The sequence below is a fragment of the Rhipicephalus microplus genome, chromosome 8 (assembly GCF_043290135.1).
Source record: "Rhipicephalus microplus isolate Deutch F79 chromosome 8, USDA_Rmic, whole genome shotgun sequence".
NCBI lineage: Eukaryota > Metazoa > Arthropoda > Arachnida > Ixodida > Ixodidae > Rhipicephalus > Rhipicephalus microplus.
The window spans coordinates 67,060,649-67,078,594 of NC_134707.1; the positions used below are offsets into that span (position 1 = coordinate 67,060,649).

The following is a 17,946-nucleotide window of genomic DNA, read 5'->3' on the forward strand; positions in this document are numbered from 1 at the left end:
GACGGCCGCTGTGATAGCTCAGTGGTTAGAGCATCGAATACGTTATTCGAAGGTCGTAGGTTCAATTCCTGCTCACAGCTTGTAATTTTTTCATCCACTTTTCTTTCTTCTTATTTACATTCCATTGGTTCTAATAACTTCCCCTGTACATTTCTTGGCATGACTATCTGTTATATCACATTAATATTGTGTTAAACCACGGAAATACGAGCCCTTAGGTATACACTTCTCTCCCTTATTTCATTGAACGAGGGTCTCGTACTGGCAGGCTTGGTGTGTTTAGGTTGTATAAGAGGGACAATTATTCAGCTGCCCGCTCATAATAAGTTCACGTGCTACGTGACGCCAAAACATGAGAATAAGAGTGTTTTCACACTCGTTGTTTGGCTTATAGATGGCGCTCACTGTCACTCCTACTTCTAAATTCACATATAAACCCCCCCAAAAAAGTGGATGGCGGGACTGCCGCTGTGATAGCTCAGTGGTTAGAGCATCGAACGCGTTATTCGAAGGTCGTAGGTTCGATTCCTGCTCACAGCTTGTAATTTTTTCATCACCTTTTCTTTCTTCTTTCTTTTTATTTACATTCCATTGGTTCTAATAACTTCCCCTGTACATTCCTTGGCCTTACTGTCTGTTATATCTCATTAATATTGTGTTAAACCACGGAAATACGAGCCCTTAGGTATACACTTCTCTCCCTTATTTCATTGAAGGAGGGTCTCGTACTGGCAGAGTTGGTGTGTTTAGGTTGTATAAAAGGGACAATTAATCAGCTGCCCGCTCATAATAAGTTCACGTGCTACGTGACGCCAAAACATGCGAATAAGAGTGTTTTCACACTCGTTGTTTGGCTTATAGATGGCGCTGACTGTCACTCCTACTTCTAAATTCACATAAAAACCCCCAAAAAAGTGGATGGAGGGACGGCCGCTGTGATAGCTCAGTGGTTAGAGCATCGAACGCGTTATTCGAAGGTCGTAGGTTCAATTCCTGCTCACAGCTGGTAATTTTTTCATCCACTTTTTTCTTCTTTCTTCTTATTTACAATCGATTGGTTCTAATAACTTTCCCTGTACATTCCTTGGCATTACTGTCTGTTATATCTCATTAATATTGTGTTAAACTACGGAAATACTAGCCCTTAGGTATACACTTCTCTCCCTTATTTTATTGAACGAAGGTCTCATACTGGCAGACTTGGTGTGTTTAGGTTGTATAAGAGGGACAATTATTCAGCTGCCCGCTCAAAATAGGTTCACGTGCTACGTGACGCCAAAACATGCGAATAAGAGTGTTTTCACACTCGTTGTTTGGCTTATAGATGGCGCTGACTGTCAATCCTACTTCTAAATTCACATATAAACCCCAAAAAAAAGTGGATGGAGGGATGGCCGCTGTGATAGCTCAGTGGTTAGAGCATCGAACGCGTTATTCGAAGGTCGTAGGTTCGATTCCTGCTCAAAGCTGGTAATTTTTTCATCCACTTTTCTTTCTTCTTTCTTCTTATTTACATTCCATTGGTTCTAATAACTTCCCCTGTATATTCCTTGGCATTACTGTCTGTTATATCTGATTAATATTGTGTTGAACTACGGAAATACGAGCCCTTAGGTATACACTTCTCTCCCTTATTTCATTGAACGAGGGTCTCGTACTGGCAGACTTGGTGTGTTTAGGTTGTCTAAGAGGGACAATTAACCAGCTGCCCGCTCATAATAAGTTCACGTGCTACGTGACGCCAAAACATGCGAATAAGAGTGTTTTCACACTCGTTGCTTGGCTTATAGATGGCGCTGACTGTCACTCCTACTTCTAAATTCACATATAGACCCCCAAAAAAGTGGATGGAGGGACGGCCGCTGTGTTAGCTCAGTGGTTAGAGCATCGAACGCGTTATTCGAAGGTCGTAGGTTCGATTCCTGCTCACAGCTGGTAATTTTTTCATCCACTTTTCTTTCTTCTTTCTTCCTATTTACATTCCAATGGTTCTAATAACTTCCCCTGTACATTCCTTGGCATTACTGTCTGTTAAATCTCATTAATATTGTGTTAAACCAGGGAAATACGAGCCCTTAGGTATACACTTCTCTCCCTTATTTCATTGAACGAGGGTCTCGTACTGGCAGACTTGGTGTGTTTAGGTTGTATAAGAGGGACAATTAATCAGCTGCCCGCTCATAATAAGTTCACGCGCTACGTGACGCCAAAACATGCGAATAAGAGTGTTTTCACACTCGTTGTTTGGCTTATAGATGGCGCTGACTGTCACTCCTACTTCTAAATTCACATATAAACCCAAAAAAAAGTGGATGGAGGGACGTCCGCTGTGATAGCTCAGTGGTTAGAGCATCGAACGCGTTATTCGAAGGTCGTAGGTTCGATTCCTGCTCACAGCTGGTAATTTTTTCATCCACTTTTCTTTCTTCTTTCTTCTTATTTACATTCCATTGGTTCTAATAACTTCCCCTGTACATTCCTTGGCATTACTGTCTGTTATATCTCATTAATATTGTGTTAAACCACGGAAATACGAGCCCTTAGGTATACACTTCTCTCCCTTATTTCATTTAACGAGGGTCTCGTACTGGCAGACTTGGTGTGTTTAGGTTGTATAAGAGGGACAATTAATCTGCTGCCCGCTCATAATAGGTTCACGTGCTACGTGACGCCAAAACATGCGAATAAGAGTGTTTTCACACTCGTTGTTTGGCTTATAGATGGCGCTGACTGTCACTCCTACTTCTAAATTCACATATAAACCCCCCAAAAAGTGAATGAAGGTACGGCCGCTGTGATAGCTCAGTGGTTAGAGCATCGAACGCGTTATTCGAAGGTCGTAGATTCGATTCCCGCTCACAGCTGGTAATTTTTTCATCCACTTTTCTTTCTTCTTTCTTCTTATTTACATTCCATTGGTTCTAATAACTTCCCCTGTACATTCCTTGGCATTACTGTCTGTTATATCTCATTATTATTGTGTTAAACCACGGAAATACGAGAGCTTAGGTATACACTTCTCTCCCTTATTTCATTGAACGAGGGTCTCGTACTGGCAGACTTGGTGTGTTTAGCTTGTATAAGAGGGACAATTAATCTGCTGCCCGCTCATAATAGGTTCACGTGCTACGTGACGCCAAAACATGCGAATAAGAGTGTTTTCACACTCGTTGTTTGGCTTATAGATGGCGCTGACTGTCAATCCTACTTCTAAATTCACATATAAACCCCAAAAAAAAGTGGATGGAGGGACGGCCGCTGTGATAGCTCAGTGGTTAGAGCATCGAACGCGTTATTCGAAGGTCGTAGGTTCGATTCCTGCTCAAAGCTGGTAATTTTTTCATCCACTTTTCTTTCTTCTTTCTTCTTATTTACATTCCATTGGTTCTAATAACTTCCCCTGTATATTCCTTGGCATTACTGTCTGTTATATCTGATTAATATTGTGTTGAACTACGGAAATACGAGCCCTTAGGTATACACTTCTCTCCCTTATTTCATTGAACGAGGGTCTCGTACTGGCAGACTTGGTGTGTTTAGGTTGTCTAAGAGGGACAATTAACCAGCTGCCCGCTCATAATAAGTTCACGTGCTACGTGACGCCAAAACATGCGAATAAGAGTGTTTTCACACTCGTTGCTTGGCTTATAGATGGCGCTGACTGTCACTCCTACTTCTAAATTCACATATAGACCCCCAAAAAAGTGGATGGAGGGACGGCCGCTGTGTTAGCTCAGTGGTTAGAGCATCGAACGCGTTATTCGAAGGTCGTAGGTTCGATTCCTGCTCATAGCTGGTAATTTTTTCATCCACTTTTCTTTCTTCTTTCTTCTTATTTACATTCCAATGGTTCTAATAACTTCCCCTGTACATTCCTTGGCATTACTGTCTGTTAAATCTCATTATTATTGTGTTAAACCACGGAAATACGAGCCCTTAGGTATACACTTCTCTCCCTTATTTCATTGAACGAGGGTCTCGTACTGGCAGACTTGGTGTGTTTAGGTTGTATAAGAGGGACAATTAATCAGCTGCCCGCTCATAATAAGTTCACGCGCTACGTGACGCCAAAACATGCGAATAAGAGTGTTTTCACACTCGTTGTTTGGCTTATAGATGGCGCTGACTGTCACTCCTACTTCTAAATTCACATATAAACCCAAAAAAAAGTGGATGGAGGGACGTCCGCTGTGATAGCTCAGTGGTTAGAGCATCGAACGCGTTATTCGAAGGTCGTAGGTTCGATTCCTGCTCACAGCTGGTAATTTTTTCATCCACTTTTCTTTCTTCTTTCTTCTTATTTACATTCCATTGGTTCTAATAACTTCCCCTGTACATTCCTTGGCATTACTGTCTGTTATATCTCATTAATATTGTGTTAAACCACGGAAATACGAGCCCTTAGGTATACACTTCTCTCCCTTATTTCATTTAACGAGGGTCTCGTACTGGCAGACTTGGTGTGTTTAGGTTGTATAAGAGGGACAATTAATCTGCTGCCCGCTCATAATAGGTTCACGTGCTACGTGACGCCAAAACATGCGAATAAGAGTGTTTTCACACTCGTTGTTTGGCTTATAGATGGCGCTGACTGTCACTCCTACTTCTAAATTCACATATAAACCCCCCAAAAAGTGAATGAAGGTACGGCCGCTGTGATAGCTCAGTGGTTAGAGCATCGAACGCGTTATTCGAAGGTCGTAGATTCGATTCCCGCTCACAGCTGGTAATTTTTTCATCCACTTTTCTTTCTTCTTTCTTCTTATTTACATTCCATTGGTTCTAATAACTTCCCCTGTACATTCCTTGGCATTACTGTCTGTTATATCTCATTATTATTGTGTTAAACCACGGAAATACGAGAGCTTAGGTATACACTTCTCTCCCTTATTTCATTGAACGAGGGTCTCGTACTGGCAGACTTGGTGTGTTTAGCTTGTATAAGAGGGACAATTAATCTGCTGCCCGCTCATAATAGGTTCACGTGCTACGTGACGCCAAAACATGCGAATAAGAGTGTTTTCACACTCGTTGTTTGGCTTATAGATGGCGCTGACTGTCAATCCTACTTCTAAATTCACATATAAACCCCAAAAAAAAGTGGATGGAGGGACGGCCGCTGTGATAGCTCAGTGGTTAGAGCATCGAACGCGTTATTCGAAGGTCGTAGGTTCGATTCCTGCTCAAAGCTGGTAATTTTTTCATCCACTTTTCTTTCTTCTTTCTTCTTATTTACATTCCATTGGTTCTAATAACTTCCCCTGTATATTCCTTGGCATTACTGTCTGTTATATCTGATTAATATTATGTTGAACTACGGAAATACGAGCCCTTAGGTATACACTTCTCTCCCTTATTTCATTGAACGAGGGTCTCGTACTGGCAGACTTGGTGTGTTTAGGTTGTCTAAGAGGGACAATTAACCAGCTGCCCGCTCATAATAAGTTCACGTGCTACGTGACGCCAAAACATGCGAATAAGAGTGTTTTCACACTCGTTGCTTGGCTTATAGATGGCGCTGACTGTCACTCCTACTTCTAAATTCACATATAGACCCCCAAAAAAGTGGATGGAGGGACGGCCGCTGTGTTAGCTCAGTGGTTAGAGCATCGAACGCGTTATTCGAAGGTCGTAGGTTCGATTCCTGCTCACAGCTGGTAATTTTTTCATCCACTTTTCTTTCTTCTTTCTTCTTATTTACATTCCAATGGTTCTAATAACTTCCCCTGTACATTCCTTGGCATTACTGTCTGTTAAATCTCATTATTATTGTGTTAAACCACGGAAATACGAGCCCTTAGGTATACACTTCTCTCCCTTATTTCATTGAACGAGGGTCTCGTACTGGCAGACTTGGTGTGTTTAGGTTGTATAAGAGGGACAATTAATCAGCTGCCCGCTCATAATAAGTTCACGCGCTACGTGACGCCAAAACATGCGAATAAGAGTGTTTTCACACTCGTTGTTTGGCTTATAGATGGCGCTGACTGTCACTCCTACTTCTAAATTCACATATAAACCCACAAAAAAGTGGATGGAGGGACGTCCGCTGTGATAGCTCAGTGGTTAGAGCATCGAACGCGTTATTCGAAGGTCGTAGGTTCGATTCCTGCTCACAGCTGGTAATTTTTTCATCCACTTTTCTTTCTTCTTTCTTCTTATTTACATTCTATTGGTTCTAATAACTTCCCCTGTACATTCCTTGGCATTACTGTCTGTTATATCTCATTAATATTGTGTTAAACCACGGAAATACGAGCCCTTAGGTATACACTTCTCTCCCTTATTTCATTTAACGAGGGTCTCGTACTGGCAGACTTGGTGTGTTTAGGTTGTATAAGAGGGACAATTAATCTGCTGCCCGCTCATAATAGGTTCACGTGCTACGTGACGCCAAAACATGCGAATAAGAGTGTTTTCACACTCGTTGTTTGGCTTATAGATGGCGCTGACTGTCACTCCTACTTCTAAATTCACATATAAACCCCCCAAAAAGTGAATGAAGGTACGGCCGCTGTGATAGCTCAGTGGTTAGAGCATCGAACGCGTTATTCGAAGGTCGTAGATTCGATTCCCGCTCACAGCTGGTAATTTTTTCATCCACTTTTCTTTCTTCTTTCTTCTTATTTACATTCCATTGGTTCTAATAACTTCCCCTGTACATTCCTTGGCATTACTGTCTGTTATATCTCATTATTATTGTGTTAAACCACGGAAATACGAGAGCTTAGGTATACACTTCTCTCCCTTATTTCATTGAACGAGGGTCTCGTACTGGCAGACTTGGTGTGTTTAGCTTGTATAAGAGGGACAATTAATCTGCTGCCCGCTCATAATAGGTTCACGTGCTACGTGACGCCAAAACATGCGAATAAGAGTGTTTTCACACTCGTTGTTTGGCTTATAGATGGCGCTGACTGTCAATCCTACTTCTAAATTCACATATAAACCCCAAAAAAAAAGTGGATGGAGGGACGGCCGCTGTGATAGCTCAGTGGTTAGAGCATCGAACGCGTTATTCGAAGGTCGTAGGTTCGATTTCTGCTCAAAGCTGGTAATTTTTTCATCCACTTTTCTTTCTTCTTTCTTCTTATTTACATTCCATTGGTTCTAATAACTTCCCCTGTATATTCCTTGGCATTACTGTCTGTTATATCTGATTAATATTGTGTTGAACTACGGAAATACGAGCCCTTAGGTATACACTTCTCTCCCTTATTTCATTGAACGAGGGTCTCGTACTGGCAGACTTGGTGTGTTTAGGTTGTATAAGAGGGACAATTAATCAGCTGCCCGCTCATAATAAGTTCACGCGCTACGTGACGCCAAAACATGCGAATAAGAGTGTTTTCACACTCGTTGTTTGGCTTATAGACGGCGCTGACTGTCACTCCTACTTCTAAATTCACATATAGACCCCCAAAAAAAGTGGATGGAGGGACGGCCGCTGTGATAGCTCAGTGGTTAGAGCATCGAACGCGTTATTCGAAGGTTGTAGGTTCGATTCCTGCTCACAGCTGGTAATTTTTTCATCCACTTTTCTTTCTTCTTTCTCCTTATTTACATTCCTTTGGTTCTAATAACTTCCCCTGTACATTCCTTGGCATTACTGTCTGTTAAATTTCATTAATATTGTGTTAAAGCACGGAAATACGAGCCCTTAGGTATACACTTCTCTCCCTTATTTCATTGAAGGAGGGTCTCGTACTGGCAGACTTGGTGTGTTTAGATTGTATAACCCCTTCAGGCGCGAATTAAATCTGACGTAGCGAAAAAAAAATTTTGTTCAGATTATGAATACATAACGCTATTAAAGAAGGAATCCACAAGAAATTCAGAAAAAAATTCATTGGTTCAATTTTTCAATGGCGTCCACATATGTGGACATTGCGCCTCAAAGCAGTCATATTGTCACGTGACCGTTACCCAAGCGCGCGCACGAAGACGCAGGGAAAGGAAGACGACGAAGGTGCGCCATGGCTTGTGCGTGGGTTTTTCGCCATACTGCCTGTTGTATAGGCTCTAGTAAATACATATTTTACATCTCGCTTTCCTTGTTGCAATACCCATGAACGGTGGAGAAGAAGAAAACAAACGCTTTTATTTCGGAGGCTCGCAAATAATCATTGCAGGAACACTGCTTAGGAAGTCTTTTCCGCAAAAATAATCAGAAAGAGTCTATTTGGTATGAAACAAATAAAAACAGTCGTTCTGAGATGTCAGACAAAGGAAAATGTTGCATTTCCTGCAGCGGACACGGCTTTTGGATGTGCATTCCTCTCTCCGGCAGCGTTGTGCGTTAGCCATGTTTACTTGCTGCGGCCAATGATTAATCCCATCATAGCGAACAGTGCTGACTGGTAGTGGTGAAGCATTGGGTACCTTCTTTTTCACTGTTCGGGAGTTGTCATTGCTCGGACGTCCACGCTTCTTTTGTGGCTTATTGCTGTTCAGCAGGCAATTCGCGACGTCTGTTTGGAACGCCATCATGTCCAGTGTCTCTTTTCTTAGTAGCCCTGCTTTATTGGCATCCCTTAAGTATTCAAGCCAACTGTTGGAGAGCGCAAAAGATGCAAAATGGGAAATCACTCTCACAGGCCACTTTTTCGTTCGCGTCCGCATTGGGTAGAGGGACATGATGAAGTCTAGTTTGTCTACTCCACCCATGTATTTGTTGTAGTCCAGGACTACCTCTGGACAGTCAATGTCAACGTGGACCTTTTGGGATTCGCTCCATCTTCTCACGGTGCCAATATTTCCAACTCCAAGGTGGGTAGAAGCCATGTTGACGGTCCCGTTGTCTTGCCAACGAACAAGGACAACTTCGTCGTTCTGGGAAACCCGCTCATCATAGCTTCCCCGTCCTTCTTTCTTCATTTCCTTGTCTGTTTTCATGACGCATCCTGCCAAGCGGTTTCCCCTAATTGTGCCACTAGCCAAAATGCCGATCTTTTTTAACTCAAGAAAGAGCTTCACGGACGTAAAATAATTGTCCATGTAGCACTTGATGTTCTGTGCCTTCGGGAGGCTTTCAACAAGGCGCATTACGACGGAGCCACCAAGGCCAAGATGTGCATGTTCTTTGCTCACTCCCGTTCCCTTCCCTTGGTAAAACTCAAAGTCATGTGCAAGACCGTCAAAACTGCAGCGTACAAAAACCTTCACGCCTTCTGGGTTCGGTTTTCCTTTCACAAATTGCTTTGCAGCAATGCGTCCTGTGAACGGCACCATCTGTTCATCGATGCTATTCTGTTCCAAGGGAACAAGCTGTAAGCAGCGGCTTCTGACAGCTTCTAGCAACGGCCTAACTTTCCAAAATTTGTCTTGGCTGTTCGGGTCCCGTTCTTCATTAGCGTCGCTTATGTGGAGAGCGCCTCTGATTTTGAAGAATCGCTTCACGCCCATCGAATCGGCTATTGCGGGAATCCTCGTTGCAGTTTGCCAATACATTCTGACGCGTGGGTATTTCAGAACACCCATCAGCATGAGCATTCCAAAAAATATTTTGATCTCTTCTTTTGTAGTGGCTAATACGGCACCGTCTCTTTGCAGGACATACCTGTTTGTGAATTCAGCAAGGTCTTCAAATATCTGTTCGGTGAAATACTTGCTAAAATACACAAGTGGCTGCTGGCATGTCGAGGCTACTTCAGGATTGTAGTGGCAGTCAACATCACTTGGAGCAAAATCTTTCTTCACCCATTTGAACTCAGCCTTCGTAGATGCCGCAGGTGCGTTCGAGCTGACCGTGGCGTCTGGTCGTGCAGGCAGTGCAGCTGTGGTCGTGGATGCGGTCACCTGACCATTGGCAGGCTGAAACAAACAGCGTAAATTAGGGTCAAAGTACCTTTAGACAGTTTGGTGCCATATGTTTCCCGAGAACACAAAATAATGTCTCACAATCTCGAGCAAACTTACTATGTTTTCTTCATTTTCTGCTTCCAATTCGTCATCTGAAAAGTCGCCATCTGAGATATCTCCATTTGATATTCTCATGAGGATTTCTTCTGCTGTCGCATCATCAACTTTCTGACGTTTTGAAGCATGATCTTCAAGTCCTGGAGACAAAAAATCACACATAACCATCATATCTGCGCACACGGTGCAAAATGGCTGCCCTGCAACAAAGGCAGCACTAAGGCGCAATGTCCACGATCGTGGACGCGGTATTTTACGCACCCTTTTTGACGTTATAAATAGTTTCTAGTTGCAAAAGTCTTGTTTATTGGCATGAGGTATCTCTTAGCTCTTACTGACAAGTGCATAATTTCATGCCACCTCGAATGAAACATAGCAAGGGCTTGAAAAGTGAGAGCCACTTACGTGCGCCGCCGTAAAACGTGGAGGCGTCCATCTTTGAGAGTTGTTTTTGTAGTTATTTTGTGTCAGCTGCGGCAGATGGCGCCACGGGTCGCTGCAGCAACATGTAGTGATAGAGAGAGCACTGGTTGCGCGCGAGATTCAAAGTAAATTTCGAGATATTGAGCTGTGAAGTTGGCGTCCACAAATGTGGACGCTGCGCCTGAAGGGGATAAGGGGGACAATTAATCAGCTGCCCGCTCATAATAAGTTCACGTGCTACGTGACGCCAAAACATGCGTATAAGAGTGTTTTCACACTCGTTGTTTGGCTTATAGATGGCGCTGACTGTCACTCCTACTTCTAAATTCACATAAAAACCCCAAAAAAAGTGGATGGAGGGATGGCCGCTGTGATAGCTCAGTGGTTAGAGCATCGAACGCGTTATTCGAAGGTCGTAGGTTCAATTCCTGCTCACAGCTGGTAATTTTTTCATCCACTTTTCTTTCTTCTTTCTTCTTATTTACAATCGATTGGTTCTAATAACTTCCCCTGTACATTCCTTGGCATTACTGTCTGTTATATCTCATTAATATTGTGTTAAACCACGGAAATACGAGCCCTTAGGTATACACTTCTCTCCCTTGTTTTATTGAACAAAGGTCTCGTACTGGCAGACTTGGTGTGTTTAGGTTGTATAAGAGGGACAATTATTCAGCTGCCCGCTCATAATAAGTTCACGTGCTACGTGACGACAAAACATGCGGATAAGAGTGTTTTCACACTCGTTGTTTGGCTTATAGATGGCGCTGACTGTCACTCCTACTTCTAAATTCACATATAAATCCCCCAAAAAAGTGGATGGAGGCACGGCCGCTGTGATAGCTCAGTGGTTAGAGCATCGAACGCATTATTCGAAGGTCGTAGGTTCGATTCCTGCTCACAGCTGGTAATTTTTTCATCCACTTTTCTTTCTTCCTATTTACATTCCATTGGTTCTAATACCTTCCCGTGTACAATCCTTGGCATTAGTGTGTGTTATATCTCATTAATATTGTGTTAAACCACGGAAATACGAGCCCTTAGGTATACACTTCTCTCCCTTATTTCATTGAACGAGGGTCTCGTACTGGCAGACTTGGTGTGTTTAGGTTGTATAAGAGCGACAATTATTCAGCTGCCCGCTCATAATAAGTTCACGTGCTACGTGACGCCAAAACATGCGAATAAGAGTGTTTTCACACTCGTTGTTTGGCTTATAGATGGCGCTGACTGTCACTCCTACTTCTAAATTCACATATAAACCCCACAAAAAAAGTGGATGGAGGGACGGCCGCTGTGATAGCTCAGTGGTTAGAGCATCGAACGCGTTATTCGAAGGTCGTAGGTTCGATTCCTGCTCACAGCTTGTAATTTTTTCATCACCTTTTCTTTCTTCTTTCTTTTTATTTACATTCCATTGGTTCTAATAACTTCCCCTGTACATTCCTTGGCATTACTGTCTGTTATATCTCATTAATATTGTGTTAAACCACGGAAATACGAGCCCTTAGGTATACACTTCTCTCCCTTATTTTATTGAACGAAGGTCTCGTAGTGGCAGACTTGGTGTGTTTAGGTTGTATAAGAGGGACAATTAATCAGCTGCCCGCTCATAATAAGTTCACGTGCTACGTGACGCCAAAACATGCGAATAAGAGTGTTTTCACACTCGTTGTTTGGCTTATAGATGGCGCTGACTGTCACTCCTACTTCTAAATTCACATATAAACCGCAAAAAAAGTGGATGGAGGGACGGCCGCTGTGATAGCTCAGTGGTTAGAGCATCGAACGCGTTATTCGAAGGTCGTAGGTTCGATTCCTGCTCACAGCTGGTAATTTTTTCATCCACTTTTCTTTCTTCTTTCTTCTTATTTACATTCCATTGGTTCTAATAACTTCCCCCGTACATTCCTTGGCATTACTGTCTGTTATATCTCATTAATATTGTGTTAAACCACGGAAATACGAGCCCTTAGGTATACACTACTCTCCCTTATTTCATTTAACGAGGGTCTCGTACTGGCAGACTTGGTGTGTTTAGGTTGTATAAGAGGGACAATTCATCAGCTGCCCGCTCATAATAAGTTCACGTGCTACGTGACGCCAAAACATGCCAATAAGAGTGTTTTCACACTCGTTGTTTGGCTTATAGATGGCGCTGACTGTCACTCCTACTTCTAAATTCACATATAAACCGCAAAAAAAGTGGATGGAGGGACGGCCGCTGTGATAGCTCAGTGGATAGAGCATCGAACGCGTTATTCGAAGGTCGTAGGTTCGATTCCTGCTCACAGCTGGTAATTTTTTCATCCACTTTTCTTTCTTCTTTCTTCTTATATACATTCCATCGGTTCTAATAACTTCCCCTGTACATTCCTTGGCATTACTGTCTGTTATATCTCATTAAAATTGTGTTAAACCACGGAAATACGAGCCCTTAGGTATACACTTCTCTCTCTTATTTCATTGAACGAGGGTCTCGTACTGGCAGACTTGGTGTGTTTAGGTTGTATAAGAGCGACAATTAATCAGCTGCCCGCTCATAATAAGTTCACGTGCTACGTGACGCCAAAACATGCGAATAAGAATGTTTTCACACTCGTTGTTTGGCTAATAGATGGCGCTGACTGTCACTCCTACTTCTAAATTCACATATAAACCCCCAAAAAAGTGGATGGAGGGACAGCCGCTGGATAGCTCAGTGGTTAGAGCATCGAACGCGTTATTCGAAGGTCGTAGGATCGATTCCTGCTCACAGCTGGTGATTTTTTCATCCACTTTTCTTCCTTCTTTCTTCTTATTTACATTCCATTGGTTCTAATAACTTCCCCTGTACATTCCTTGGCATTACTGTCTGTTATATCTCATTAATATTGTGTTAAACCACGGAAATACGAGCCCTTAGGTATACACTTCTCTCCCTTATTTCATTGAACGAGGGTCTCGTACTGGCAGGCTTGGTGGGTTTAGGTTGTATAAGAGGGACAATTATTCAGCTGCCCGCTCATAATAAGTTCACGTGCTACGTGACGCCAAAACATGCGAATAAGAGTGTTTTCACACTCGTTGTTTGGCTTATAGATGGCGCTGACTGTCACTCCTACTTCTAAATTCACATATAAACCCCCCAAAAAAAGTGGATGGAGGGACGGCCGCTGTGATAGCTCAGTGGTTAGAGCATCGAACGCGTTATTCGAAGGTCGTAGGTTCGATTCCTGCTCACAGCTTGTAATTTTTTCATCAACTTTTCTTTCTTCTTTCTTTTTATTTACATTCCATTGGTTCTAATAACTTCCCCTGTACATTCCTTGGCATTACTGTCTGTTATATCTCATTAATATTGTGTTAAACCACGGAAATACGAGCCCTTAGGTATACACTTCTCTCCCTTATTTTATTGAACGAAGGTCTCGTAGTGGCAGACTTGGTGTGTTTAGGTTGTATAAGAGGGACAATTATTCAGCTGCCCGCTCATAATAAGTTCACGTGCTACGTGACGCCAAAACATGCGAATAAGAGTGTTTTCACACTCGTTGTTTGGCTTATAGATGGCGCTGATTGTCACTCCTACTTCTAAATTCACATATAAACCCAAAAAAAAGTGGATGGAGGACGGCCGCTGTTATAGCTCAGTGGTTAGAGCATCGAACGCGTTATTCGAAGGTCGTAGGTTCGATTCCTGCTCACAGCTGGTAATTTTTTCATCCACTTTTCTTTCATCTTTCTTCTTAGATACATTCCATTGGTTCTAATTACTTCCCCTGTACATTCCTTGGCATTACTGTCTGTTATATCTCATTAAAATTGTGTTAAACCACGGAAATACGAGCCTTTAGGTATACACTTCTCTCCCTTATTTCATTGAACGAGGGTCTCGTACTGGCAGACTTGGTGTGTTTAGGTTGTATAGAAGGGACAATTAATCAGCTGCCCGCTCATAATAAGTTCACTTGCTACGTGACGCCAAAACATGCGAATAAGAGTGTTTTCACACTCGTTTTCTGGCTTATAGATGGCGCTGACTGTCACTCCTACTTCTAAATTCACATATAAACCCCCCCCCCCCCCCAAAAAAAGGATGGAGGGACGGCCACTGTGATAGCTCAGTGGTTAGAGCATCGAACGCGTTATTCGAAGGCCGTAGGTTCGAATCCTGCTCAGAGCTGGTAATTTTTTCATCCACTTTTTTCTCTTCTTTCTTCTTATTTACATTCCATTGGTTCTAATAACTTCCCCTGTACATTAATTGGCATTACTGTCTGTTATATCTTATTAATATTGTGTTAAACCACAGAAATACGAGCCATTAGGTATACACTTCTCTCCCTTATTTCATTGAACGAGGATCTCGTACTGGCAGACTTGGTGTGTTTAGGTTGTATAAGAGGGACAATTAATCAGCTGCGCGCTCATAATATGTTCACGTGCTACGTGACGCCAAAACATGCGAATAAGAGCGTTTTCACACTCGTTGTTTGGCTTATAGATGGCGCTGACTGTCACTCCTACTTCTAAATTCACATATAAACCCCAAAAAAAGTGGATGGAGGGACGGCCGCTGTGATAGCTCAGTGGTTAGAGCATCGAACGCGTTATTCGAAGGTCGTAGGTTCGATTCCTGCTCACAGCTGGTAATTTTTTCATCCCCTTTTCTTTCTTCTTTCTTCTTATTTACATTCCATTGGATCTAATAACTTCCCCTGTACATTCCTTGGCATTACTGTCTGTTATATCTCATTAATATTGCGTTAAACCACGGAAATACGAGCCCTTAGGTATACACTTCTCTCCCTTATTTCATTGAACGAGGGTCTCGTACTGGCAGACTTGGTGTGTTTAGGTTGTATAAGAGGGACAATTAATCAGCTGCCCGCTCATAATAAGTTCACGTGCTACGTGACGCCAAAACATGCAAATAAGAGTGTTTTCACACTCGTTGTTTGGCTTATAGATGGCGCTGACTGTCACTCCTACTTCTAAATTCACATAAAAACCCCAAAAAAGTGGATGGAGGGACGGCCGCTGTGATAGCTCTGTGGTTAGAGCATCGAACGCGTTATTCGAAGGTCGTCGGTTCGATTCCTGCTCACAGCTGGTAATTTTTTCATCCACTTTTCTTTCTTCTGTCTTCTTATTTACATTCCATTGCTTCTAATAACTTCCCCTGTACATTCCTTGGCATTACTGTCTGTTATATCTCATTAATATTGTGTTAAACCACGGAAATACGAGCCCTTAGGTATACACTTCTCTCCCTTTTTTCATTGAACGAGGGTCTCGTACTGGCAGACTTGGTGTGTTTAGGTTGTGTAAGAGGGACAATTAATCAGCTACCCGCTCATAATAAGTTCACGTGCTACTTGACGCCAAAACATGCGAATAAGAGTGTTTTCACACTCGTTGTTTGGCTTATAGATGGCGCTGACTGTCACTCCTACTTATAAACTCACATATAAACCCCCAAAAAAGTGGATGGAGGGACGGCCGCTGTGATAGCTCAGTGGTTAGAGCATCGAACGCGTTATTCGAAGGTCGTAGGTTCGATTCCTGCTCACAGCTGGTAATTTTTTTATCCACTTTTCTTTCTTCTTTCTTCTTATTTACATTCCAATGGTTCTAATAACTTCCCCTGTACATTCCTTGGCATTACTGTCTGTTAAATCTCATTATTATTGTGTTAAAGCACGGAAATACGAGCCCTTAGGTATACACTTCTCTCCCTTATTTCATTGAAGGAGGGTCTCGTACTGGCAGACTTGGTGTGTTTAGGTTGTATAAGAGGGACAATTAATCAGCTGCCGGCTCATAATAAATTCACGTGCTACGTGACGCCAAAACATGCGAATAAGAGTGTTTTCACACTCGTTGTATGGCTTATAGATGGCGCTGACTGTCACTCCTACTTCTAAATTCACATAAAAACCCCAAAAAAAGTGGATGGAGGGACGGCCGCTGTGATAGCTCAGTGGTTAGAGCATCGAACGCGTTATTCGAAGGTCGTAGGTTCAATTCCTTCTCACAGCTGGTCATTTTTTCATCCACTTTTCTTTCTTCTTTCTTCTTATTTACAATCGATTGGTTCTAATAACTTCCCCTGTACATTCCTTGGCATTACTGTCTGTTATATCTCATTAATATTGTGTTAAACCACGGAAATACGAGCCCTTAGGTATACACTTCTCTCCCTTATTTCATTGAACGAGGGTCTCGTACTGGCAGCCTTGGTGTGTTTAGGTTGTATGAGAGGGACAATTAATCAGCTGCCCGCTCATAATAAGTTCACGTGCTACGTGACGCCAAAACATGCGAATAAGAGTGTTTTCACACTCGTTGTTTGGCTTATAGATGGCGCTGACTGTCACTCCTACTTCTAAATTCACATATAAACCCCAAAAAAAGTGGATGGAGGGACGGCCACTGTGATAGATCAGTGGTTAGAGCATCGAACGCGTTATTCGAAGGTCGTAGGTTCAATTCCTGCTCACAGCTGGTAATTTTTTCATCCACTTTTCTTTCTTCTTATTTACATTCCATTGGTTCTAATAACTTCCCCTGTACATTTCTTGGCATGACTATCTGTTATATCACATTAATATTGTGTTAAACCACGGAAATACGAGCCCTTAGGTATACACTTCTCTCCCTTATTTCATTGAACGAGGGTCTCGTACTGGCAGGCTTGGTGTGTTTAGGTTGTATAAGAGGGACAATTATTCAGCTGCCCGCTCATAATAAGTTCACGTGCTACGTGACGCCAAAACATGCGAATAAGAGTGTTTTCACACTCGTTGTTTGGCTTATAGATGGCGCTGACTGTCATTCCTACTTCTAAATTCACATATAAACCCCCCAAAAAAGTTTATGGAGGGACGGCCGCTGTGATAGCTCAGTGGTTAGAGCATCCAACGCGTTATTCGAAGGTCGTAGGTTCGATTCCTGCTCACAGCTGGTAATTTTTTCATCCACTTTTCTTTCTTCTTTCTTCTTATTTACATTCCATTGGTTCTAATAACTTCCCCTGTACATTCCTTGGCATTACTGTCTGTTATATCTCATTAATATTGTGTTAAACCACGGAAATACGAGCCCTTAGGTATACACTTCTCTCCCTTATTTCATTTAACGAGGGTCTCGTACTGGCAGACTTGCTGTGTTTAGGTTGTATAAGAGGGACAATTAATCAGCTGCCCACTCATAATAAGTTCACGTGCTACGTGACGCCAAAACATGCGAATAAGAGTGTTTTCACACTCGTTGTTTGGCTTATAGATGGCGCTGACTGTCACTCCTACTTCTAAATTCACATATAAACCGCAAAAAAAGTGAATGGAGGAACGGCCGCTGTGATAGCTCAGTGGTTAGTGCATCGAACGCGTTATTCGAAGGTCGTAGGTTCGATTCCTGCTCACAGCTGGTAATTTTTTCATCCACTTTTCTTTCTTCTTTCTTCTTATATACATTCCATTGGTTCTAATAACTTCCCCTGTACATTCCTTGGCATTACTGTCTGTTATATCTCATTAAAATTGTGTTAAACCACGGAAATACGAGCCCTTAGGTATACACTTCTCTCTCTTATTTCATTGAACGAGGGTCTCGTACTGG

General features: G+C 42.4%; 1 non-coding gene across 1 annotated transcript; it reads left to right on the plus strand.

Moving 5' to 3' along the window:
• Positions 1-11,174: 11,174 nt before the first annotated feature.
• Positions 11,175-11,247, plus strand: TRNAM-CAU (transfer RNA methionine (anticodon CAU)). The gene has a single exon. It is a non-coding gene; the product is annotated as a tRNA-Met (tRNA).
• The last annotated feature ends 6,699 nt before the right edge of the window (positions 11,248-17,946 follow it).